A 25,426-nucleotide genomic window follows, 5' to 3' on the forward strand; every position below is an offset into this window, starting at 1 on the left:
TCATTTTTACATTTTTTACATTTTTTTGTATGTTTATTTTATTTCATCTTAGTTTGTTCAGTTTGCTTACCCACTGTTTTTTTTCCTGTTTGTACTTGCTGCTGTTCAATTTTCAGTCCATTAACAGTCCTCTCTGTACTAATGCTTTGTCTTTCAACACACCATTAACATATTGTTTGCCTTTGCTCCATGACCTTCTGGTCAGCTATTCTGTGGCCTTGTCCAATCTACACCTTCTCCTTTGTTATCTCTTGCTCCACCCCCGCTTTACTTGCTTCTAACCTTTGACGTTTCTAATATTTGCCAGTTCTGAAGAAGGGTCACTGAGCCGAAATGTTAACTCTGCTTCTGTCTCCACAGATGCTGCCAGTCGTGCTGAGTATTTCCAGAATTTCTTGTTTTTTTTTCAGATTTCCAGCATCCACAGTATTTTGCTTTTATTCATGTATATTCTTCCTCGGTTCAATATGAAGGAGCGCTTTGATATTGAGCGGAGCCGCAGTGCATCTCATTTTCAACGCCACCTTGTTAGTGTTCCTGTTACTTGCCGAATGAAGAACAAAATAAAATGATAATTTGGCAGGTCTGCCTGTTTCCTTAGCTTCAGTTACAGAATCAGCTGTGTCCGTCTTGAAGGGAGGCAAAGTACTCCTAGCGGCTCTGCGTGACGCTGAATAGTTATGTTAATCTGCATCAATAAATCCAGGTATGTCTCTGTTACTGACTGAACAAAACGCTATTAAATCTGTGAGCGACTGTCATAACTTAAATAAATTTCCCCCCTCTGCGTGTCATGAACCTTTACCCCTTGTCATAATTGCGGCTGCATGTTAAGAGCTGGGTTATCAAGGTGCTTAAGACACCAAGAATCTGCTGCAGCAGTGGTTAAATTGAAAAGGATTTTTGCCCCTTTTACACAAGAAGAAATGTTCAGGAGGAGCAATTTCCCCCAACTTGTTTCCACCGGAGATTCATCATTGCAACGCAAAGAAAGTTTCAGTCACTTGGGTGTTCTGTCAGAGCTGCTCGGAGGTTCAGTGACCCGGATATCATGTGCCTACGTTTTGCTGAGCCGGTGCTTGGTTTCTGGGGAGATTTGGCCCGGGTTGTGCTATTTTACCTCCCCGAGATGGCCAGTAACCTGTTGATTGAGGCAGCAGACGCCACTTGCTGCTGACAGCGAGTAATTGGACAGTGCGGGTCAAAATATTGCAGCGTGCCCCTGTCTCAACGACTGTGGAGCTGGTGAAAGTGAATTGCTGATGTGCTTTTGCCTCGTCTGAAATGAGACTAAGATTCGCTGTGACTTAGCAAGCTCGTGTTGCAGGTTTCTATTCTAATCTGAGCCAAATAAAGTGTCACTGCTCGGTTTTGAGGAACTTTCTGCAGCATCAGGACTAGAAAGAGGAGCGAGTGCAAGGCATTGTGCACACAATGTGCAAGAGAAAGAGAGCTTTGAGAAATTGTGTTGTGTTAATGGGGAATGTCAATGATTGCACATTTCTTGCGAAGATGTTCGGGTTGGTTTTGAAAATGTTTCTGCCCAGTTTCGAACTGGGGACCTTTTGCGTATGAGGCAAACGTGATCACCACTACACTACAGAAACTCAACACAGTTGCAGAGCTGAGGAAGCTGCAAGTATTGTTAAACTGTACAGTCTTAATCGATTTGTGCTGCTTGTTTCATTGAAATGCAATTCCACTGTGACATTTCGCAAGGCTGCAGAGGTATTGACCCAGCCATGGACGATCAGCAGTGCACAACACATCGCCAGTCCATTCAGGCCATCGTACCATTGCCAGTTTTTTGAAAGACTTGCCATTTGGGCCCACTTCCTTAGCTCTGCTTTTCTTTGCCTCTCCTTTCATGCAATTATCCAATTCCCTTTTTTTAAACTCTACCTTAAGAAATTAAGTTTGTAAGAGGTGCAGCAGCTGCTGCAGTGTTAATGCACAGTGTGCCATCATTGACAAAGATTCCCTTCCCCAACCACACCAAGACATCCACTTGGGATTCTTGCCAACTTCTGGATTTCATTTCTCATTATTTACTGATTGCACTGACACATATTTGTGTTTTTAAACTCTTTATTTTGATCAAATGAGTCCTTATTTTGCTGAGTTGCTACATACAATGTGATTACCCTCGCAGTAGAATGCATAACAGAGGCAGTTATATAATGGGGGCGAAGCTTCACTGCAGCTATATAATGTCCTGGTTGGACCCCACTGCATAGTCTGGGCATGCCAATTTATATAGTATACAAATTGGCCTTGGTATACAGGGCAGTTCAGATCCAGCAGAATGTTTGCAGAGTTCAAATGGTTAGATTAGGGAGCCATGTCCCCTCTTCCACAGAGACAGCTGTTGGTTTCCACCTGGTGCCTCACTTGTTTCTGAATTTCAAGGTGTAGAATGAAATCAAGCAACGTAACCCAAGTTTGCAATGCATTCCACGCAATCATCAAACACATCATTCCTGTCTTCCTCACCTTAGCTGCACAGCCCTCGATAAGTTGCAATCCATGTAACACAGGATTTGTTCCAGGTTTAGGCTTTCAGTAGGATTATAATAATATCTGTGCCCTCATCTTGAAATGAGATTCTCAGCAATATCCAACACAAATTGAATTGCACAGATGACAGGCAAATATAAGAAAACAGGTCAGTATGCAACACAATCCCATGGTGCCCATTTTCAGATGCACAATAGCCATCTTTTCCAGCAAAGGAAAGAATTTTTCAGTGAATCATTTGCAAAGTCAGAGTTAATGGCATTTGTGCTTTTCTTTCTTCTTGTTTTGCAACATACTGGCGCCTAAATCCAATTCATGTATATTCATGTTTATTGGGGAGACCAAACGCAGACTGGGTGACCGCTTTGCGGAAGACATCGGCTCAGTCCGCAAGCAGGACCCTGAGCTTCCGGTTGCTTGCCATTTCAAGACTGCCCACTGCTCTCATGCTCACATCTCTATCCTGGGATTGCCTCAGTGTTCCAGTGAACATCAACACAAGCTCGAAAAACAGCATCCCGTTGACCGATTAGTTTAGTTTGGTGATGCAGCAGTGAAACAGGCCCTTCGGCCCACCGAGTCTGTGCTGACCATCGACCACCCATTTATACTAATCCGACACGAATTCCATATTCCTACCACATCCCCACCTTCCCTATATTTCCCTACCACCTCCCTATACGAGGGGCAATTTATAATGGCCAATTAACCTATCAAGCAGCCAGTCTTTGGCATGTGGGAGGAAACCGGAGCACCCAGAGCAATCCCACGCAGACACAGGGAGAACTTGCAAACACCACGCAGGCAGTGCCCAGAATTGAAAGCGGGTCGCTGGAGCTGTGAGGCTGCGGTGTGAACCACTGCACACGAGAGCGTGCCGGACTGAATATTGAGTTCAATAATTCCAGAGCATGACGGGGCCCCCATTTTACTTTCATTTTTTGTTATTTTTCATTTTTACATTTTTTACATTTTTTTGTATGTTTATTTTATTTCATCTTAGTTTGTTCAGTTTGCTTACCCACTGTTTTTTTTCCTGTTTGTACTTGCTGCTGTTCAATTTTCAGTCCATTAACAGTCCTCTCTGTACTAATGCTTTGTCTTTCAACACACCATTAACATATTGTTTGCCTTTGCTCCATGACCTTCTGGTCAGCTATTCTGTGGCCTTGTCCAATCTACACCTTCTCCTTTGTTATCTCTTGCTCCACCCCCGCTTTACTTGCTTCTAACCTTTGACGTTTCTAATATTTGCCAGTTCTGAAGAAGGGTCACTGAGCCGAAATGTTAACTCTGCTTCTGTCTCCACAGATGCTGCCAGTCGTGCTGAGTATTTCCAGAATTTCTTGGTTTTTTTTCAGATTTCCAGCATCCACAGTATTTTGCTTTTATTCATGTATATTCTTCCTCGGTTCAATATGAAGGAGCGCTTTGATATTGAGCGGAGCCGCAGTGCATCTCATTTTCAACGCCACCTTGTTAGTGTTCCTGTTACTTGCCGAATGAAGAACAAAATAAAATGATAATTTGGCAGGTCTGCCTGTTTCCTTAGCTTCAGTTACAGAATCAGCTGTGTCCGTCTTGAAGGGAGGCAAAGTACTCCTAGCGGCTCTGCGTGACGCTGAATAGTTATGTTAATCTGCATCAATAAATCCAGGTATGTCTCTGTTACTGACTGAACAAAACGCTATTAAATCTGTGAGCGACTGTCATAACTTAAATAAATTTTCCCCCTCTGCGTGTCATGAACCTTTACCCCTTGTCATAATTGCGGCTGCATGTTAAGAGCTGGGTTATCAAGGTGCTTAAGACACCAAGAATCTGCTGCAGCAGTGGTTAAATTGAAAAGGATTTTTGCCCCTTTTACACAAGAAGAAATGTTCAGGAGGAGCAATTTCCCCCAACTTGTTTCCACCGGAGATTCATCATTGCAACGCAAAGAAAGTTTCAGTCACTTGGCTGTTCTGTCAGAGCTGCTCGGAGGTTCAGAGACCCGGATATCATGTGCCTACGTTTTGCTGAGCCGGTGCTTGGTTGATGGGGAGATTTGGCCCGGGTTGTGCTATTTTACCTCCCCGAGATGGCCAATAACCTGTTGATTGAGGCAGCAGACGCCACTTGCTGCTGACAGCGAGTAATTGGACAGTGCGGGTCAAAATATTGCAGCGTGCCCCTGTCTCAACGACTGTGGAGCTGGTGAAAGTGAATTGCTGATGTGCTTTTGCCTCGTCTGAAATGAGACAAAGATTCGCTGATACTTCGCAAGCTCGTGTTGCAGGTTTCTATTCTAATCTGAGCCAAATAAAGTGTCACTGCTCGGTTTTGAGGAACTTTCTGCAGCATCAGGACTAGAAAGAGGAGCGAGTGCAAGGCATTGTGCACACAATGTGCAAGAGAAAGAGAGCTTTGAGAAATTGTGTTGTGTTCATGGGGAATGTCAATGATTGCATATTTCTTGCGAAGATGTTCGGGTTGGTTTTGAAAATGTTTCTGCCCAGTTTCGAACTGGGGACCTTTTGCGTGTAAGGCAAACGTGATCACCACTACACTACAGAAACTCAACACAGTTGCAGAGCTGAGGAAGCTGCAAGTATTGTTAAACTGTACAGTCTTAATCGATTTGTGCTGCTTGTTTCATTGAAATGTAATTCCACTGTGACATTTCGCAAGGCTGCAGAGGTATTGACCCAGCCATGGACGATCAGCAGTGCACAACACATCGCCAGTCCATTCAGTCCATCGTACCATTGCCAGTTTTTTCAAAGACTTGCCATTTGGGCCCACTTCCTTAGCTCTGCTTTTCTTTGCCTCTCCTTTCATGCAATTATCCAATTCCCATTTTTTTTAAACTCTACCTTAAGAAACTAAGTTTGTAAGAGGTGCAGCAGCTGCTGCAGTGTTAATGCACAGTGTGCCATCATTGACAAAGATTCCCTTCCCCAACCACACCAAGACATCCACTTGGGATTCTTGCCAACTTCTGGATTTCATTTCTCATTATTTACTGATTGCACTGACACATATTTGTGTTTTTAAACTCTTTATTTTGATCAAATGAGTCCTTATTTTGCTGAGTTGCTACATACAATGTGATTACCCTCGCAGTAGAATGCGTAACAGAGGCAGTTATATAATGGGGGCGAAGCTTCACTGCAGCTATATAATGTCCTGGTTGGACCCCACTGCATAGTCTGGGCATGCCAATTTATATAGTATACAAATTGGCTTTGGTATACAGGGCAGTTCAGATCCAGCAGAATGTTTGCAGAGTTCAAATGGTTAGATTAGGAAGCCATGTCCCCTCTTCCACAGAGACAGCTGTTGGTTTCCACCTGGTGCCTCACTTGTTTCTGAATTTCAAGGTGTAGAATGAAATCAAGCAACGTAACCCAAGTTTGCAATGCATTCCACGCAATCATCAAACACATCATTCCTGTCTTCCTCACCTTAGCTGCACAGCCCTCGAAACGTTGCAATCCATGTAACACAGTATTTGTTCCAGGTTTAGGCTTTCAGCCGTATTATAATAATATCTGTGCCCTCATCTTGAAATGAGATTCTCAGCAATATCCAACACAAATTGAATTGCATAGATGACAGGCAAATATAGGAAAACAGGTCAGTATGCAACACAATTCCATGGTGCCCATTTTCAGATGCACAATAGTCATCTTTTCCAGCAAATGAAAGAATTTTTCAGTGAATCATTTGCAAAGTCAGAGTTAATGGCATTTGTGCTTTTCTTTCTTCTTGTTTTCAAACATACTGGCGCCTAAATCCAATTCATTAATATTCATGTTTATTGAGGAGACCAAACGCAGACTGGGTGACCGCTTTGCGGAATACGTCGGCTCAGTCCGCAAGCAGGACCCTGAGCTTCCGGTTGCTTGCCATTTCAAGACTGCCCACTGCTCTCATGCTCACATCTCTATCCTGGGATTGCCTCAGTGTTCCAGTGAACATCAACACAAGCTCGAAAAACAGCATCCCGTTGACCGATTAGTTTAGTTTGGTGATACAGCAATGAAACAGGCCCTTCGGCCCACCGAGTCTGTGCTGACCATCGACCACCCATTTATACTAATCCGACACGAATTCCATATTCCTACCACATCCCCACCTTCCCTATATTTCCCCACCACCTCCCTATACGAAGGGCAATTTATAATGGCCAATTAACCTATCAAGCAGCCAGTCTTTGGCATGTGGGAGGAAACCGGAGCACCCAGAGGAATCCCACGCAGACACAGGGAGAACTTACAAAAACCACGCAGGCAGTGCCCCGAATTGAAAGCGGGTCGCTGGAGCTGTGAGGCTGCGGTGTGAACCACTGCACACGAGAGCGTGCCGGGCTGAATATTGAGTTCAATAATTCCAGAGCATGACGGGGCCCCCATTTTACTTTCATTTTTTGTTATTTTTCATTTTTACATTTTTTACATTTTTTTGTATGTTTATTTTATTTCATCTTAGTTTGTTCAGTTTGCTTACCCACTGTTTTTTTTCCTGTTTGTACTTGCTGCTGTTCAATTTTCAGTCCATTAACAGTCCTCTCTGTACTAATGCTTTGTCTTTCAACACACCATTAACATATTGTTTGCCTTTGCTCCATGACCTTCTGGTCAGCTATTCTGTGGCCTTGTCCAATCTACACCTTCTCCTTTGTTATCTCTTGCTCCACCCCCGCTTTACTTGCTTCTAACCTTTGACATTTCTAATATTTGCCAGTTCTGAAGAAGGGTCACTGAGCCGAAATGTTAACTCTGCTTCTGTCTCCACAGATGCTGCCAGTCGTGCTGAGTATTTCCAGAATTTCTTGTTTTTTTTTCAGATTTCCAGCATCCACAGTATTTTGCTTTTATTCAATTATATTCTTCCTCGGTTCAATATGAAGGAGCGCTTTGATATTGAGCGGAGCCGCAGTGCATCTCATTTTCAACGCCACCTTGTTAGTGTTCCTGTTACTTGCCGAATGAAGAACAAAATAAAATGATAATTTGGCAGGTCTGCCTGTTTCCTTAGCTTCAGTTACAGAATCAGCTGTGTCCGTCTTGAAGGGAGGCAAAGTACTCCTAGCGGCTCTGCGTGACGCTGAATAGTTATGTTAATCTGCATCAATAAATCCAGGTATGTCTCTGTTACTGACTGAACAAAACGCTATTAAATCTGTGAGCGACTGTCATAACTTAAATAAATTTTCCCCCTCTGCGTGTCATGAACCTTTACCCCTTGTCATAATTGCGGCTGCATGTTAAGAGCTGGGTTATCAAGGTGCTTCAGACACCAAGAATCTGCTGCAGCAGTGGTTAAATTGAAAAGGATTTTTTGCCCCTTTTCACCAAGAAGAAATGTTCAGGAGGAGCAATTTCCCCCAACTTGTTTCCACCGGAGATTCATCATTGCAACTCAAAGAAAGTTTCAGTCACTTGGGTGTTCTGTGAGAGCTGCTCGGAGGTTCAGTGACCCGGATATCATGTGCCTACGTTTTGCTGAGCCGGTGCTTGGTTTCTGGGGAGATTTGGCCCGGGTTGTGCTATTTTACCTCCCCGAGATGGCCAGTAACCTGTTGATTCAGGCAGCAGACGCCTCTTGCTGCTGACAGCGAGTAATTGGACAGTGCGGGTCAAAATATTGCAGCGTGCCCCTGTCTCAACGACTGTGGAGCTGGTGAAAGTGAATTGCTGATGTGCTTTCGCCTCGTCTGAAATGAGACAAAGATTCGCTGTTACTTCGCAAGCTCGTGTTGCAGGTTTCTATTCTAATCTGAGCCAAATAAAGTGTCACTGCTCGGTTTTGAGGAACTTTCTGCAGCATCAGGACTAGAAAGAGGAGCGAGTGCAAGGCATTGTGCACACAATGTGCAAGAGAAAGAGAGCTTTGAGAAATTGTGTTGTGTTAATGGGGAATGTCAATGATTGCACATTTCTTGCGAAGATGTTCGGGTTGGTTTTGAAAATGTTTTTGCCCAGTTTCGAACTGGGGACCTTTTGCGTGTGAGGCAAACGTGATCACCACTACACTACAGAAACTCAACACAGTTGCAGAACTGAGGAAGCTGCAAGTATTGTTAAACTGTACAGTCTTAATCGATTTGTGCTGCTTGTTTCATTGAAATGCAATTCCACTGTGACATTTCGCAAGGCTGCAAAGGTATTGACCCAGCCATGGACGATCAGCAGTGCACAACACATCGCCAGTCCATTCAGGCCATCGTACCATTGCCAGTTTTTTGAAAGACTTGCCATTTGGGCCCACTTCCTTAGCTCTGCTTTTCTTTGCCTCTCCTTTCATGCAATTATCCAATTCCCTTTTTTTAAACTCTACCTTAAGAAACTAAGTTTGTAAGAGGTGCAGCAGCTGCTGCAGTGTTAATGCACAGTGTGCCATCATTGACAAAGATTCCCTTCCCCAACCACACCAAGACATCCACTTGGGATTCTTGCCAACTTCTGGATTTCATTTCTCATTATTTACTGATTGCACTGACACATATTTGTGTTTTTAAACTCTTTATTTTGATCAAATGAGTCCTTATTTTGCTGAGTTGCTACATACAATGTGATTACCCTCGCAGTAGAATGCATAACAGAGGCAGTTATATAATGGGGGCGAAGCTTCACTGTAGCTATATAATGTCCTGGTTGGACCCCACTGCATAGTCTGGGCATGCCAATTTATATAGTATACAAATTGGCCTTGGTATACAGGGCAGTTCAGATCCAGCAGAATGTTTGCAGAGTTCAAATGGTTAGATTAGGGAGCCATGTCCCCTCTTCCACAGAGACAGCTGTTGGTTTCCACCTGGTGCCTCACTTGTTTCTGAATTTCAAGGTGTAGAATGAAATCAAGCAACGTAACCCAAGTTTGCAATGCATTCCACGCAATCATCAAACACATCATTCCTGTCTTCCTCACCTTAGCTGCACAGCCCTCGATAAGTTGCAATCCATGTAACACAGGATTTGTTCCAGGTTTAGGCTTTCAGTAGGATTATAATAATATCTGTGCCCTCATCTTGAAATGAGATTCTCAGCAATATCCAACACAAATTGAATTGCACAGATGACAGGCAAATATAAGAAAACAGGTCAGTATGCAACACAATCCCATGGTGCCCATTTTCAGATGCACAATAGTCATCTTTTCCAGCAAAGGAAAGAATTTTTCAGTGAATCATTTGCAAAGTCAGAGTTAATGGCATTTGTGCTTTTCTTTCTTCTTGTTTTGCAACATACTGGCGCCTAAATCCAATTCATGTATATTCATGTTTATTGGGGAGACCAAACGCAGACTGGGTGACCGCTTTGCGGAAGACATCGGCTCAGTCCGCAAGCAGGACCCTGAGCTTCCGGTTGCTTGCCATTTCAAGACTGCCCACTGCTCTCATGCTCACATCTCTATCCTGGGATTGCCTCAGTGTTCCAGTGAACATCAACACAAGCTCGAAAAACAGCATCCCGTTGACCGATTAGTTTAGTTTGGTGATGCAGCAGTGAAACAGGCCCTTCGGCCCACCGAGTCTGTGCTGACCATCGACCACCCATTTATACTAATCCGACACGAATTCCATATTCCTACCACATCCCCACCTTCCCTATATTTCCCTACCACCTCCCTATACGAGGGGCAATTTATAATGGCCAATTAACCTATCAAGCAGCCAGTCTTTGGCATGTGGGAGGAAACCGGAGCACCCAGAGGAATCCCACGCAGACACAGGGAGAACTTGCAAACACCACGCAGGCAGTGCCCAGAATTGAAAGCGGGTCGCTGGAGCTGTGAGGCTGCGGTGTGAACCACTGCACACGAGAGCGTGCCGGACTGAATATTGAGTTCAATAATTCCAGAGCATGACGGGGCCCCCATTTTACTTTCATTTTTTGTTATTTTTCATTTTTACATTTTTTACATTTTTTTGTATGTTTATTTTATTTCATCTTAGTTTGTTCAGTTTGCTTACCCACTGTTTTTTTTCCTGTTTGTACTTGCTGCTGTTCAATTTTCAGTCCATTAACAGTCCTCTCTGTACTAATGCTTTGTCTTTCAACACACCATTAACATATTGTTTGCCTTTGCTCCATGACCTTCTGGTCAGCTATTCTGTGGCCTTGTCCAATCTACACCTTCTCCTTTGTTATCTCTTGCTCCACCCCCGCTTTACTTGCTTCTAACCTTTGACGTTTCTAATATTTGCCAGTTCTGAAGAAGGGTCACTGAGCCGAAATGTTAACTCTGCTTCTGTCTCCACAGATGCTGCCAGTCGTGCTGAGTATTTCCAGAATTTCTTGGTTTTTTTTCAGATTTCCAGCATCCACAGTATTTTGCTTTTATTCATGTATATTCTTCCTCGGTTCAATATGAAGGAGCGCTTTGATATTGAGCGGAGCCGCAGTGCATCTCATTTTCAACGCCACCTTGTTAGTGTTCCTGTTACTTGCCGAATGAAGAACAAAATAAAATGATAATTTGGCAGGTCTGCCTGTTTCCTTAGCTTCAGTTACAGAATCAGCTGTGTCCGTCTTGAAGGGAGGCAAAGTACTCCTAGCGGCTCTGCGTGACGCTGAATAGTTATGTTAATCTGCATCAATAAATCCAGGTATGTCTCTGTTACTGACTGAACAAAACGCTATTAAATCTGTGAGCGACTGTCATAACTTAAATAAATTTTCCCCCTCTGCGTGTCATGAACCTTTACCCCTTGTCATAATTGCGGCTGCATGTTAAGAGCTGGGTTATCAAGGTGCTTAAGACACCAAGAATCTGCTGCAGCAGTGGTTAAATTGAAAAGGATTTTTGCCCCTTTTACACAAGAAGAAATGTTCAGGAGGAGCAATTTCCCCCAACTTGTTTCCACCGGAGATTCATCATTGCAACGCAAAGAAAGTTTCAGTCACTTGGCTGTTCTGTCAGAGCTGCTCGGAGGTTCAGAGACCCGGATATCATGTGCCTACGTTTTGCTGAGCCGGTGCTTGGTTGATGGGGAGATTTGGCCCGGGTTGTGCTATTTTACCTCCCCGAGATGTTCAATAACCTGTTGATTGAGGCAGCAGACGCCACTTGCTGCTGACAGCGAGTAATTGGACAGTGCGGGTCAAAATATTGCAGCGTGCCCCTGTCTCAACGACTGTGGAGCTGGTGAAAGTGAATTGCTGATGTGCTTTTGCCTCGTCTGAAATGAGACAAAGATTCGCTGATACTTCGCAAGCTCGTGTTGCAGGTTTCTATTCTCATCTGAGCCAAATAAAGTGTCACTGCTCGGTTTTGCGGAACTTTCTGCAGCATCAGGACTAGAAAGAGGAGCGAGTGCAAGGCATTGTGCACACAATGTGCAAGAGAAAGAGGGCTTTGAGAAATTGTGTTGTGTTCATGGGGAATGTCAATGATTGCATATTTCTTGCGAAGAAGTTTGGGTTCGTTTTGAAAATGTTTCTGCCCAGTTTCGAACTGGGGACCTTTTGCGCGTTAGGCAAACGTGATCACCACTACACTACAGAAACTCAACATGTTTCAGCGCTGAGGAAGCTGCAAGTATTGTTAAACTATACAGTCTTAATCGATTTGTGGTGCTTGTTTCATTGAAATGCAATTCCACTGTGACATTTCGCAAGGCTGCAGAGGTATTGACCCAGCCATGGACGATCAGCAGTGCACAACACATCGCCAGTCCATTCAGGCCATCGTACCATTGCCAGTTTTTTCAAAGACTTGCCACTTAGGCCCACTTCCTTAGCTCTGCTTTTCTTTGCCTCTACTTTCATGCAATTATCCTATTCCCTTTTTTTAAAACTCTCCCTTAAGAAACTAAGTTTGTAAGAGGTGCAGCAGCTGCTGCAGTGTTAATGCACAGTGTGCCATCATTGACAAAGATTCCCTTCCCCAACCACACCAAGACATCCACTTGGGATTCTTGCCAACTTCTGGATTTCATTTCTCATTATTTACTGATTGCACTGACACATATTTGTGTTTTTAAACTCTTTATTTTGATCAAATGAGTCCTTATTTTGCTCAGTTGCTACATACAATGTGATTACCCTCGCAGTAGAATGCGTAACAGAGGCAGTTATATAATGGGGGCGAAGCTTCACTGCAGCTATATAATGTCCTGGTTGGACCCCACCTGGAGTCCTCTGCATAGTCTGGGCATGCCAATCTATATAGTATACAAATTGGCCTTGGTATACAGGGCAGTTCAGATCCAGCAGAATGTTTGCAGAGTTCAAATGGTTAGATTAGGAAGCCATGTCCCCTCTTCCACAGAGACAGCTGTTGGTTTCCACCTGGTGCCTCACTTGTTTCTGAATTTCAAGGTGTAGAATGAAATCAAGCAACGTAACCCAAGTTTGCAATGCATTCCACGCAATCATCAAACACATCATTCCTGTCTTCCTCACCTTAGCTGCACAGCCCTCGAAACGTTGCAATCCATGTAACACAGTATTTGTTCCAGGTTTATGCTTTCAGTAGGATTATAATAATATCTGTGCCCTCATCTTGAAATGAGATTCTCAGCAATATCCAACACAAATTGAATTGCATAGATGACAGGCAAATATAGGAAAACAGGTCAGTATGCAACACAATTCCATGGTGCCCATTTTCAGATGCACAATAGTCATCTTTTCCAGCAAATGAAAGAATTTTTCAGTGAATCATTTGCAAAGTCAGAGTTAATGGCATTTGTGCTTTTCTTTCTTCTTGTTTTGCAACATACTGGCGCCTAAATCCAATTCATGTATATTCATGTTTATTGGGGAGACCAAACGCAGACTGGGTGACCGCTTTGCGGAATACGTCGGCTCAGTCCGCAAGCAGGACCCTGAGCTTCCGGTTGCTTGCCATTTCAAGACTGCCCACTGCTCTCATGCTCACATCTCTATCCTGGGATTGCCTCAGTGTTCCAGTGAACATCAACACAAGCTCGAAAAACAGCATCCCGTTGACCGATTAGTTTAGTTTGGTGATACAGCAGTGAAACAGGCCCTTCGGCCCACCGAGTCTGTGCTGACCATCGACCACCCATTTATACTAATCCGACACGAATTCCATATTCCTACCACATCCCCACCTTCCCTATATTTCCCTACCACCTCCCTATACGAGGGGCAATTTATAATGGCCAATTAACCTATCAAGCAGCCAGTCTTTGGCATGTGGGAGGAAACCGGAGCACCCAGAGGAATCCCACGCAGACACAGGGAGAACTTGCAAACACCACGCAGGCAGTGCCCAGAATTGAAAGCGGGTCGCTGGAGCTGTGAGGCTGCGGTGTGAACCACTGCACACGAGAGCGTGCCGGACTGAATATTGAGTTCAATAATTCCAGAGCATGACGGGGCCCCCATTTTACTTTCATTTTTTGTTATTTTTCATTTTTACATTTTTTACATTTTTTTGTATGTTTATTTTATTTCATCTTAGTTTGTTCAGTTTGCTTACCCACTGTTTTTTTTCCTGTTTGTACTTGCTGCTGTTCGATTTTCAGTCCATTAACAGTCCTCTCTGTACGAATGCTTTGTCTTTCAACACACCATTAACATATTGTTTGCCTTTGCTCCATGACCTTCTGGTCAGCTATTCTGTGGCCTTGTCCAATCTACACCTTCTCCTTTGTTATCTCTTGCTCCACCCCCGCTTTACTTGCTTCTAACCTTTGACATTTCTAATATTTGCCAGTTCTGAAGAAGGGTCACTGAGCCGAAATGTTAACTCTGCTTCTGTCTCCACAGATGCTGCCAGTCGTGCTGAGTATTTCCAGAATTTCTTGTTTTTATTTCAGATTTCCAGCATCCACAGTACTTTGCTTTTATTCATGTATATTCTTCCTCGGTTCAATATGAAGAAGCGCTTTGATATTGAGCGGAGCCGCAGTGCATCTCATTTTCAACGCCACCTTGTTAGTGTTCCTGTTACTTGCCGAATGAAGAACAAAATAAAATGATAATTTGGCAGGTCTGCCTGTTTCCTTCGCTTCAGTTACAGAATCAGCTGTGTCCGTCTTTAAGGGAGGCAAAGTACTCCTAGCGGCTCTGCGTGACGCTGAATAGTTATGTTAATCTGCATCAATAAATCCAGGTATGTCTCTGTTACTGACTGAACAAAACGCTAATAAATCTGTGAGCGACTGTCATAACTTAAATAACTTTTTCCCCTCTGCGTGTCATGAACCCCTTGTCATAATTGCGGCTGCATGTTAAGAGCTGGGTTATCAAGGTGCTTAAGACACCAAGAATCTGCTGCAGCAGTGGTTAAATTGAAAAGGATTTTTTCCCCTTTTACCCAAGAAGAAATGTTCAGGAGGAGCAATTTCCCCCAACTTGTTTCCACCGGAGATTCATCATTGCAACTCAAAGAAAGTTTCAGTCACTTGGCTGTTCTGTCAGAGCTGCTCGGAGGTTCAGTGACCCGGATATCATGTGCCTACGTTTTGCTGAGCCGGTGCTTGGATGATGGGGAGATTTGGCCCGGGTTGTGCTATTTTACCTCCCCGAGATGGCCAGTAACCTGTTGATTGAGGCAGCAGACGCCACTTGCTGCTGACAGCGAGTAATTGGACAGTGCGGGTCAAAATATTGCAGCGTGCCCCTGTCTTAACGACTGTGGAGCTGGTGAAAGTGAATTGCTGATGTGCTTTTGCCTCGTCTGAAATGAGACTAAGATTCGCTGTTACTTCGCAAGCTCGTGTTGCAGGTTTCTATTCTAATCTGAGCCAAATAAAGTGTCACTGCTCGGTTTTGAGGAACTTTCTGCAGCATCAGGACTAGAAAGAGGAGCGAGTGCAAGGCATTGTGCACACAATGTGCAAGAGAAAGAGGGCTTTGAGAAATTGTGTTGTGTTCATGGGGAATGTCAATGATTGCATATTTCTTGCGAAGAAGTCTGGGTTGGTTTTGAAAATGTTTCTGCCCAGTTTCGAACTGGGGACTTTTTGCCTATGAGGTAAACGTGATCACCACTACACTACAGAAACTCAACAGCCTGGTGGCGTTGAGGAAGCTGCAAGTATTGTTAAACAATACAGTCTTAATCGATTTGTGGTGCTTGTTTCATTGAAATGCAATTCCACTGTGACATTACGCAAGGCTGCAGAGGTATTGACCCAGCCATGGACGATCAGCAGTGCACAACACATCGCCAGTCCATTCAGGCCATCGTACCATGGCAGTTTTATGAAAGACTTGCCATTTGGGCCCACTTCCTTAGCTCTGCTTTTGTTTGCCTCTCCTTTCATGCAATTATCCAATTCCCTTTTTTTAAAACTCTCCCTTAAGAAACTAAGTTTGTAAGAGGTGCAGCAGCTGCTGCAGTGTTAATGCACAGTGTGCCATCATTGACAAAGATTCCCTTCCCCAACCACACCAAGACATCCACTTGGGATTCTTGCCAACTTCTGGATTTCATTTCTCATTATTTACTGATTGCACTGACATATATTTGTGTTTTTAAACTCTTTATTTTGATCAAATGAGTCCTTATTTTGCTGAGATGCTACATACAATGTGATTACCCTCGCAGTAGAATGCGTAACAGAGGCAGTTATATAATGGGGGCGAAGCTTCACTGCAGCTATATAATGTCCTGGTTGGACCCCACCTGGAGTCCTCTGCATAGTCTGGGCATGCCAATTTATATAGTATACAAATTGGCCTTGGTATACAGGGCAGTTCAGATCCAGCAGAATGTTTGCAGAGTTCAAATGGTTAGATTAGGAAGCCATGTCCCCTCTTCCACAGAGACAGCTGTTGGTTTCCACCTGGTGCCTCACTTGTTTCTGAATTTCAAGGTGTAGAATGAAATCAAGCAACGTAACCCAAGTTTGCAATGCATTCCACGCAATCATCAAACACATCATTCCTGTCTTCCTCACCTTAGCTGCACAGCCCTCGAAACGTTGCAATCCATGTAACACAGTATTTGTTCCAGGTTTAGGCTTTCAGCCGTATTATAATAATATCTGTGCCCTCATCTTGAAATGAGATTCTCAGCAATATCCAACACAAATTGAATTGCATAGATGACAGGCAAATATAGGAAAACAGGTCAGTATGCAACACAATTCCATGGTGCCCATTTTCAGATGCACAATAGTCATCTTTTCCAGCAAATGAAAGAATTTTTCAGTGAATCATTTGCAAAGTCAGAGTTAATGGCATTTGTGCTTTTCTTTCTTCTTGTTTTGCAACATACTGGCGCCTAAATCCAATTCATGTATATTCATGTTTATTGGGGAGACCAAACGCAGACTGGGTGACCGCTTTGCGGAATACGTCGGCTCAGTCCGCAAGCAGGACCCTGAGCTTCCGGTTGCTTGCCATTTCAAGACTGCCCACTGCTCTCATGCTCACATCTCTATCCTGGGATTGCCTCAGTGTTCCAGTGAACATCAACACAAGCTCGAAAAACAGCATCCCGTTGACCGATTAGTTTAGTTTGGTGATACAGCAGTGAAACAGGCCCTTCGGCCCACCGAGTCTGTGCTGACCATCGACCACCCATTTATACTAATCCGACACGAATTCCATATTCCTACCACATCCCCACTTCCCTATATTTCCCTACCACCTCCCTATACGAGGGGCAATTTATAATGGCCAATTAACCTATCAAGCAGCCAGTCTTTGGCATGTGGGAGGAAACCGGAGCACCCAGAGGAATCCCACGCAGACACAGGGAGAACTTGCAAACACCACGCAGGCAGTGCCCAGAATTGAAAGCGGGTCGCTGGAGCTGTGAGGCTGCGGTGTGAACCACTGCACACGAGAGCGTGCCGGACTGAATATTGAGTTCAATAATTCCAGAGCATGACGGGGCCCCCATTTTACTTTCATTTTTTGTTATTTTTCATTTTTACAGTTTTTACATTTTTTTGTATGTTTATTTTATTTCATCTTAGTTTGTTCAGTTTGCTTACCCACTGTTTTTTTTCCTGTTTGTACTTGCTGCTGTTCGATTTTCAGTCCATTAACAGTCCTCTCTGTACGAATGCTTTGTCTTTCAACACACCATTAACATATTGTTTGCCTTTGCTCCATGACCTTCTGGTCAGCTATTCTGTGGCCTTGTCCAATCTACACCTTCTCCTTTGTTATCTCTTGCTCCACCCCCGCTTTACTTGCTTCTAACCTTTGACATTTCTAATATTTGCCAGTTCTGAAGAAGGGTCACTGAGCCGAAATGTTAACTCTGCTTCTGTCTCCACAGATGCTGCCAGTCGTGCTGAGTATTTCCAGAATTTCTTGTTTTTATTTCAGATTTCCAGCATCCACAGTATTTTGCTTTAATTCATGTATATTCTTCCTCGGTTCAATATGAAGGAGCGCTTTGATATTGAGCGGAGCCGCAGTGCATCTCATTTTCAACGCCACCTTGTTAGTGTTCCTGTTACTTGCCGAATGAAGAACAAAATAAAATAATAATTTGGCAGGTCTGCCTGTTTCCTTAGCTTCAGTTACAGAATCAGCCGTGTCCGTCTTTCAGGGAGGCAAAGTACTCCTAGCGGCTCTGCGTGACGCTGAATAGTTATGTTAATCTGCATCAATAAATCCAGGTATGTCTCTGTTACTGACTGAACAAAACGCTAATAAATCTGTGAGCGACTGTCATAACTTAAATAACTTTTTCCCCTCTGCGTGTCATGAACCTTCACCCCTTGTCATAATTGCGGCTGCATGTTAAGAGCTGGGTTATCAAGGTGCTTAAGACACCAAGAATCTGCTGCAGCAGTGGTTAAATTGAAAAGGATTTTTGCCCCTTTTACCCAAGAAGAAATGTTCAGGAGGAGCAATTTCCCCCAACTTGTTTCCACCGGAGATTCATCATTGCAACTCAAAGAAAGTTTCAGTCACTTGGCTGTTCTGTCAGAGCTGCTCGGAGGTTCAGTGACCCGGATATCATGTGCCTACGTTTTGCTGAGCCGGTGCTTGGTTGATGGGGAGATTTGGCCCGGGTTGTGCTATTTTACCTCCCCGAGATGGCCAGTAACCTGTTGATTGAGGCAGCAGACGCCACTTGCTGCTGACAGCGAGTAATTGGACAGTGCGGGTCAAAATATTGCAGCGTGCCCCTGTCTCAACGACTGTGGAGCTGGTGAAAGTGAATTGCTGATGTGCTTTTGCCTCGTCTGAAATGAGACTAAGATTCGCTGTTACTTAGCAAGCTCGTGTTGCAGGTTTCTATTCTCATCTGAGCCAAATAAAGTGTCACTGCTCGGTTTTGCGGAACTTTCTGCAGCATCAGGACTAGAAAGAGGAGCGAGTGCAAGGCATTGTGCACACAATGTGCAAGAGAAAGAGGGCTTTGAGAAATTGTGTTGTGTTCATGGGGAATGTCAATGATTGCATATTTCTTGCGAAGAAGTTTGGGTTCGTTTTGAAAATGTTTCTGCCCAGTTTCGAACTGGGGACCTTTTGCGTGTGAGGCAAACGTGATCACCACTACACTACAGAAACTCAACACGTTACAGCGCTGAGGAAGCTGCAAGTATTGTTAAACTATACAGTCTTAATCGATTTGTGGTGCTTGTTTCATTGAAATGCAATTCCACTGTGACATTTCGCAAGGCTGCAGAGGTATTGACCCAGCCATGGACGATCAGCAGTGCACAACACATCGCCAGTCCATTCAGGCCATCGTACCATTGCCAGTTTTTTCAAAGACTTGCCACTTGGGCCCACTTCCTTAGCTCTGCTTTTCTTTGCCTCTCCTTTCATGCAATTATCCAATTCCCTTTTTTTAAAACTCTCCCTTAAGAAACTAAGTTTGTAAGAGGTGCAGCAGCTGCTGCAGTGTTAATGCACAGTGTGCCATCATTGACAAAGATTCCCTTCCCCAACCACACCAAGACATCCACTTGGGATTCTTGCCAACTTCTGGATTTCATTTCTCATTATTTACTGATTGCACTGACACATATTTGTGTTTTTAAACTCTTTAGTTTGATCAAATGAGTCCTTATTTAGCTGAGATGCTACAAACAATGTGATTACCCTCGCAGTAGAATGCGTAACAGAGGCAGTTATATAATGGGGGCGAAGCTTCACTGCAGCTATATAATGTCCTGGTTGGACCCCACCTGGAGTCCTCTGCATAGTCTGGGCATGCCAATTTATATAGTATACAAATTGGCCTTGGTATACAGGGCAGTTCAGATCCAGCAGAATGTTTGCAGAGTTCAAATGGTTAGATTAGGAAGCCATGTCCCCTCTTCCACAGAGACAGCTGTTGGTTTCCACCTGGTGCCTCACTTGTTTCTGAATTTCAAGGTGTAGAATGAAATCAAGCAACGTAACCCAAGTTTGCAATGCATTCCACGCAATCGTCAAACACATCATTCCTGTCTTCCTCACCTTAGCTGCACAACCCTCGAAACGTTGCAATCCATGTAACACAGTATTTGTTCCAGGTTTAGGCTTTCAGTAGGATTATAATAATATCTGTGCCCTCATCTTGAAATGAGATTCTCAGCAATATCCAACACAAATTGAATTGCATAGATGACAGGCAAATATAGGAAAACAGGTCAGTATGCAACACAATTCCATGGTGCCCATTTTCAGATGCACAATAGTCATCTTTTCCAGCAAATGAAAGAATTTTTCAGTGAATCATTTGCAAAGTCAGAGTTAATGGCATTTGTGCTTTTCTTTCTTCTTGTTTTGCAACATACTGGCGCCTAAATCCAATTCATGTATATTCATGTTTATTGGGGAGACCAAACGCAGACTGGGTGACCGCTTTGCGGAATACGTCGGCTCAGTCCGCAAGCAGGACCCTGAGCTTCCGGTTGCTTGCCATTTCAAGACTGCCCACTGCTCTCATGCTCACACCTCTATCCTGGGATTGCCTCAGTGTTCCAGTGAACATCAACACAAGCTCGAAAAACAGCATCCCGTTGACCGATTAGTTTAGTTTGGTGATACAGCAGTGAAACAGGCCCTTCGGCCCACCGAGTCTGTGCTGACCATCGACCACCCATTTATACTAATCCGACACGAATTCCATATTCCTACCACATCCCCACTTCCCTATATTTCCCTACCACCTCCCTATACGAGGGGCAATTTATAATGGCCAATTAACCTATCAAGCAGCCAGTCTTTGGCATGTGGGAGGAAACCGGAGCACCCAGAGGAATCCCACGCAGACACAGGGAGAACTTGCAAACACCACGCAGGCAGTGCCCAGAATTGAAAGCGGGTCGCTGGAGCTGTGAGGCTGCGGTGTGAACCACTGCACACGAGAGCGTGCCGGACTGAATATTGAGTTCAATAATTCCAGAGCATGACGGGGCCCCCATTTTACTTTCATTTTTTGTTATTTTTCATTTTTACAGTTTTTACATTTTTTTGTATGTTTATTTTATTTCATCTTAGTTTGTTCAGTTTGCTTACCCACTGTTTTTTTTCCTGTTTGTACTTGCTGCTGTTCGATTTTCAGTCCATTAACAGTCCTCTCTGTACGAATGCTTTGTCTTTCAACACACCATTAACATATTGTTTGCCTTTGCTCCATGACCTTCTGGTCAGCTATTCTGTGGCCTTGTCCAATCTACACCTTCTCCTTTGTTATCTCTTGCTCCACCCCCGCTTTACTTGCTTCTAACCTTTGACATTTCTAATATTTGCCAGTTCTGAAGAAGGGTCACTGAGCCGAAATGTTAACTCTGCTTCTGTCTCCACAGATGCTGCCAGTCGTGCTGAGTATTTCCAGAATTTCTTGTTTTTATTTCAGATTTCCAGCATCCACAGTATTTTGCTTTAATTCATGTATATTCTTCCTCGGTTCAATATGAAGGAGCGCTTTGATATTGAGCGGAGCCGCAGTGCATCTCATTTTCAACGCCACCTTGTTAGTGTTCCTGTTACTTGCCGAATGAAGAACAAAATAAAATAATAATTTGGCAGGTCTGCCTGTTTCCTTAGCTTCAGTTACAGAATCAGCCGTGTCCGTCTTTCAGGGAGGCAAAGTACTCCTAGCGGCTCTGCGTGACGCTGAATAGTTATGTTAATCTGCATCAATAAATCCAGGTATGTCTCTGTTACTGACTGAACAAAACGCTAATAAATCTGTGAGCGACTGTCATAACTTAAATAACTTTTTCCCCTCTGCGTGTCATGAACCTTCACCCCTTGTCATAATTGCGGCTGCATGTTAAGAGCTGGGTTATCAAGGTGCTTAAGACACCAAGAATCTGCTGCAGCAGTGGTTAAATTGAAAAGGATTTTTGCCCCTTTTACCCAAGAAGAAATGTTCAGGAGGAGCAATTTCCCCCAACTTGTTTCCACCGGAGATTCATCATTGCAACTCAAAGAAAGTTTCAGTCACTTGGCTGTTCTGTCAGAGCTGCTCGGAGGTTCAGTGACCCGGATATCATGTGCCTACGTTTTGCTGAGCCGGTGCTTGGTTGATGGGGAGATTTGGCCCGGGTTGTGCTATTTTACCTCCCCGAGATGGCCAGTAACCTGTTGATTGAGGCAGCAGACGCCACTTGCTGCTGACAGCGAGTAATTGGACAGTGCGGGTCAAAATATTGCAGCGTGCCCCTGTCTCAACGACTGTGGAGCTGGTGAAAGTGAATTGCTGATGTGCTTTTGCCTCGTCTGAAATGAGACTAAGATTCGCTGTTACTTAGCAAGCTCGTGTTGCAGGTTTCTATTCTCATCTGAGCCAAATAAAGTGTCACTGCTCGGTTTTGCGGAACTTTCTGCAGCATCAGGACTAGAAAGAGGAGCGAGTGCAAGGCATTGTGCACACAATGTGCAAGAGAAAGAGGGCTTTGAGAAATTGTGTTGTGTTCATGGGGAATGTCAATGATTGCATATTTCTTGCGAAGAAGTTTGGGTTCGTTTTGAAAATGTTTCTGCCCAGTTTCGAACTGGGGACCTTTTGCGTGTTAGGCAAACGTGATCACCACTACACTACAGAAACTCAACACATTACAGCGCTGAGGAAGCTGCAAGTATTGTTAAACTATACAGTCTTAATCGATTTGTGGTGCTTGTTTCATGGAAATGCAATTCCACTGTGACATTACGCAAGGCTGCAGAGGTATTGACCCAGCCATGGACGATCAGCAGTGCACAACACATCGCCAGTCCATTCAGGCCATCGTACCATTGCCAGTTTTTTCAAAGACTTGCCACTTGGGCCCACTTCCTTAGCTCTGCTTTTCTTTGCCTCTCCTTTCATGCAATTATCCAATTCCCTTTTTTTAAAACTCTCCCTTAAGAAACTAAGTTTGTAAGAGGTGCAGCAGCTGCTGCAGTGTTAATGCACAGTGTGCCATCATTGACAAAGATTCCCTTCCCCAACCACACCAAGACATCCACTTGGGATTCTTGCCAACTTCTGGATTTCATTTCTCATTATTTACTGATTGCACTGACACATATTTGTGTTTTTAAACTCTTTAGTTTGATCAAATGAGTCCTTATTTAGCTGAGATGCTACAAACAATGTGATTACCCTCGCAGTAGAATGCGTAACAGAGGCAGTTATATAATGGGGGCGAAGCTTCACTGCAGCTATATAATGTCCTGGTTGGACCCCACCTGGAGTCCTCTGCATAGTCTGGGCATGCCAATTTATATAGTATACAAATTGGCCTTGGTATACAGGGCAGTTCAGATCCAGCAGAATGTTTGCAGAGTTCAAATGGTTAGATTAGGAAGCCATGTCCCCTCTTCCACAGAGACAGCTGTTGGTTTCCACCTGGTGCCTCACTTGTTTCTGAATTTCAAGGTGTAGAATGAAATCAAGCAACGTAACCCAAGTTTGCAATGCATTCCACGCAATCGTCAAACACATCATTCCTGTCTTCCTCACCTTAGCTGCACAACCCTCGAAACGTTGCAATCCATGTAACACAGTATTTGTTCCAGGTTTAGGCTTTCAGTAGGATTATAATAATATCTGTGCCCTCATCTTGAAATGAGATTCTCAGCAATATCCAACACAAATTGAATTGCATAGATGACAGGCAAATATAGGAAAACAGGTCAGTATGCAACACAATTCCATGGTGCCCATTTTCAGATGCACAATAGTCATCTTTTCCAGCAAATGAAAGAATTTTTCAGTGAATCATTTGCAAAGTCAGAGTTAATGGCATTTGTGCTTTTCTTTCTTCTTGTTTTGCAACATACTGGCGCCTAAATCCAATTCATGTATATTCATGTTTATTGGGGAGACCAAACGCAGACTGGGTGACCGCTTTGCGGAATACGTCGGCTCAGTCCGCAAGCAGGACCCTGAGCTTCCGGTTGCTTGCCATTTCAAGACTGCCCACTGCTCTCATGCTCACACCTCTATCCTGGGATTGCCTCAGTGTTCCAGTGAACATCAACACAAGCTCGAAAAACAGCATCCCGTTGACCGATTAGTTTAGTTTGGTGATACAGCAGTGAAACAGGCCCTTCGGCCCACCGAGTCTGTGCTGACCATCGACCACCCATTTATACTAATCCGACACGAATTCCATATTCCTACCACATCCCCACCTTCCCTATATTTCCCTACCACCTCCCTATACGAGGGGCAATTTATAATGGCCAATTAACCTATCAAGCAGCCAGTCTTTGGCATGTGGGAGGAAACCGGAGCACCCAGAGGAATCCCACGCAGACACAGGGAGAACTTGCAAACACCACGCAGGCAGTGCCCAGAATTGAAAGCGGGTCGCTGGAGCTGTGAGGCTGCGGTGTGAACCACTGCACACGAGAGCGTGCCGGGCTGAATATTGAGTTCAATAATTCCAGAGCATGACGGGGCCCCCATTTTACTTTCATTTTTTGTTATTTTTAATTTTTACATTTTTTACATTTTTTTGTATGTTTATTTTATTTCATCTTAGTTTGTTCAGTTTGCTTACCCACTGTTTTTTTTCCTGTTTGTACTTGCTGCTGTTCAATTTTCAGTCCATTAACCGTCCTCCCTGTACTAATGCTTTGTCTTTCAACACACCATTAACATATTGTTTGCCTTTGCTCCATGACCTTCTGGTCAGCTATTCTGTGGCCTTGTCCAATCTACACCTTCTCCTTTGTTATCTCTTGCTCCACCCCCGCTTTACTTGCTTCTAACCTTTGACATTTCTAATATTTGCCAGTTCTGAAGAAGGGTCACTGAGCCGAAATGTTAACTCTGCTTCTGTCTCCACAGATGCTGCCAGTCGTGCTGAGTATTTCCAGAATTTCTTGTTTTTATTTCAGATTTCCAGCATCCACAGTATTTTGCTTTTATTCATGTATATTCTTCTTCGGTTCAATATGAAGAAGCGCTTTGATATTGAGCGGAGCCGCAGTGCATCTCATTTTCAACGCCACCTTGTTAGTGTTCCTGTTACTTGCCGAATGAAGAACAAAATAAAATGATAATTTGGCAGGTCTGCCTGTTTCCTTCGCTTCAGTTACAGAATCAGCTGTGTCCGTCTTTAAGGGAGGCAAAGTACTCCTAGCGGCTCTGCGTGACGCTGAATAGTTATGTTAATCTGCATCAATAAATCCAGGTATGTCTCTGTTACTGACTGAACAAAACGCTAATAAATCTGTGAGCGACTGTCATAACTTAAATAACTTTTTCCCCTCTGCGTGTCATGAACCTTTACCCCTTGTCATAATTGCGGCTGCATGTTAAGAGCTGGGTTATCAAGGTGCTTAAGACACCAAGAATCTGCTGCAGCAGTGGTTAAATTGAAAAGGATTTTTGCCCCTTTTACCCAAGAAGAAATGTTCAGGAGGAGCAATTTCCCCCAACTTGTTTCCACCGGAGATTCATCATTGCAACTAAAAGAAAGTTTCAGTCACTTGGCTGTTCTGTCAGAGCTGCTCGGAGGTTCAGTGACCCGGATATCATGTGCCTACGTTTTGCTGAGCCGGTGCTTGGATGATGGGGAGATTTGGCCCGGGTTGTG

The 25,426-nt window shown here is 43.9% G+C and overlaps 7 non-coding genes across 7 annotated transcripts; all 7 read right to left on the reverse strand.

Annotated features, from left to right (window-relative positions):
- Window positions 1-1,534: 1,534 nt before the first annotated feature.
- trnam-cau (transfer RNA methionine (anticodon CAU)) lies at window positions 1,535-1,607 on the reverse strand. Its single transcript has one exon. It is a non-coding gene; the product is annotated as a tRNA-Met (tRNA).
- Window positions 1,608-5,002: 3,395 nt separating this feature from the next.
- On the reverse strand, window positions 5,003-5,075 carry trnav-uac (transfer RNA valine (anticodon UAC)). The gene has a single exon. It is a non-coding gene; the product is annotated as a tRNA-Val (tRNA).
- A 3,398-nt stretch (window positions 5,076-8,473) lies between these two features.
- trnav-cac (transfer RNA valine (anticodon CAC)) lies at window positions 8,474-8,546 on the reverse strand. The gene has a single exon. It is a non-coding gene; the product is annotated as a tRNA-Val (tRNA).
- A 3,395-nt stretch (window positions 8,547-11,941) lies between these two features.
- On the reverse strand, window positions 11,942-12,014 carry trnav-aac (transfer RNA valine (anticodon AAC)). The gene has a single exon. It is a non-coding gene; the product is annotated as a tRNA-Val (tRNA).
- A 3,400-nt stretch (window positions 12,015-15,414) lies between these two features.
- Window positions 15,415-15,487, reverse strand: trnam-cau (transfer RNA methionine (anticodon CAU)). Its single transcript has one exon. It is a non-coding gene; the product is annotated as a tRNA-Met (tRNA).
- Window positions 15,488-18,892: 3,405 nt separating this feature from the next.
- Window positions 18,893-18,965, reverse strand: trnav-cac (transfer RNA valine (anticodon CAC)). Its single transcript has one exon. It is a non-coding gene; the product is annotated as a tRNA-Val (tRNA).
- A 3,405-nt stretch (window positions 18,966-22,370) lies between these two features.
- trnav-aac (transfer RNA valine (anticodon AAC)) lies at window positions 22,371-22,443 on the reverse strand. The gene has a single exon. It is a non-coding gene; the product is annotated as a tRNA-Val (tRNA).
- Between the last annotated feature and the right edge of the window lie 2,983 nt (window positions 22,444-25,426).

Source organism: Heterodontus francisci, chromosome 22 (genome assembly GCF_036365525.1).
Source record: "Heterodontus francisci isolate sHetFra1 chromosome 22, sHetFra1.hap1, whole genome shotgun sequence".
Lineage (NCBI taxonomy): Eukaryota > Metazoa > Chordata > Chondrichthyes > Heterodontiformes > Heterodontidae > Heterodontus > Heterodontus francisci.